The sequence below is a fragment of the Charadrius vociferus genome, unplaced genomic scaffold (assembly GCF_000708025.1).
Source record: "Charadrius vociferus isolate BGI_N301 unplaced genomic scaffold, ASM70802v2 scaffold320, whole genome shotgun sequence".
In the NCBI taxonomy this organism is placed as follows: Eukaryota; Metazoa; Chordata; class Aves; order Charadriiformes; family Charadriidae; genus Charadrius; species Charadrius vociferus.
The window spans coordinates 1,169,776-1,171,278 of NW_009646501.1; the positions used below are offsets into that span (position 1 = coordinate 1,169,776).

General features: G+C 49.6%; 1 protein-coding gene across 1 annotated transcript in view; it reads left to right on the forward strand.

Annotated features, from left to right (window-relative positions):
• Positions 1-1,503, forward strand: part of DHX35 (DEAH (Asp-Glu-Ala-His) box polypeptide 35) — a 31,324-nt gene that overhangs the window by 221 nt on the left and 29,600 nt on the right. The gene's annotated exons all lie outside the window — the stretch shown is intronic.

A 1,503-nucleotide genomic window follows, 5' to 3' on the forward strand; every position in this document is an offset into this window, starting at 1 on the left:
ACTCCAGCCGGGCTCTGCCCGGTACCGGGGTTGGAAGGAAAGGGGACGGGGTACGCCCTCAGCCCGCCGGGGTGGGTTGTTGGCCGGGTGGGTGTGCTGCCCTTCGAGGGGACTGGGGAAACGCGCAGGGGAACCCCAAGAAGTTTAACAAAGGAGGTGCGAAGTCCTGCCCCTGAGGGAGAGCAACCCCAGGAGCCAGATACGGGGAGAGCAGCTCAGCAGAGAAGGACCTCGGGGTCCTGTGGGCTACAAGCTGAGTGTGAGCCGCTGGTGAGCCTGGGTGGCCAAGAAGGTCACCCGCATCCCGGGCTGCGTGAGGAGCACTGCGGTGAGGTTGAGGGAGGTGATCCTTCCCCTCAGCACTGGGTAGGCCACGTCGGGGTGCTGTGTGGGCTCCCCAGTACCAGGAGGGCATGGACTTACTGTAGGAGATCCACAAAGTGAAGTGCCACAAATACAGATGAGAGATTGGAGCATGCGACACGTGAGCGGAGGCTGAGAGAGTAGGGACTGCGCGGCCTGGAGGAGTCTGGGGAGGACCATTTTGATGTACATAAATACCTGACAGGGGGGTGTGAGGAATACTCTTCTTGGTAGTGCCTACTGACAGGACAAGAGGCAGTGGGCACAACCTGAAATGTGAGAAAGTCAGATTAAATGTGAGAAAAACCTTTTCTACTGTGGGTGTGATCAGGTGTTCTGGAACAAGCAGTCAGGCAGGTTGTGGGGTCTCCAACCTGGCTGAACAAGGACCTGAGCAGCCCACTGTAACTCACCCTGTGGTAGGCAAAATGTTGGGCTAGAAGGTCTCCAGAGGTCCCTCCCAGCCTCTGCTGTGCCATGGCTCTGTGATTGTTCCCTCGGGATTTGGGCAGTGTGTACCTTCCTGTTCGCTTATCCCAAAGAGGAGCTTGATGGGTCTGCGTTTGGTAATTTTTTTAAAATTGGTCACTGCATTGTGGTGTGCTGTGGTTTGCAAAGCTATTCCAGAGTCAAGATTAGTTTAGCAAACAGCTTCTTAATAATTTGAATATTGTAGTATTATATGTGTATATACAGTATGCATATATATAGTAATATGTTGACAGTAGTGTATTGAAAATGCATAGAAAATGCTGCGAAAGAAAATCAGTGTGTGATGAGAAGCAATATCTGTTACCTTTGTTGATTTGTAGAGATCCAGATATTCAAGTCCCTGGTTCTTCCCCATTTGTCCAGGGGAGTGAATAGTTATTGAAATCACTGCTAATCACTCTTAAAAGTGGATCAGCTTGCTGTAAAACTTGCTTGGCAGCTTTGAATAGGGACTAACTGTTTTTAAACGGTGGAAAAAGTGGGAAAAGCTCAAACAAGCAAATCCTACAAAACAGGGGAATCCTTCTCTCTGCTCTCAGACTTTCCCAGTTGAATCTACAGCTGGAGATGATACATTCCATTATTGATCTGAGGTTTTGTTTCTAGTTCACTTGCATGATTCAGCATTTTTGGTTGTCAGTAGTTTTA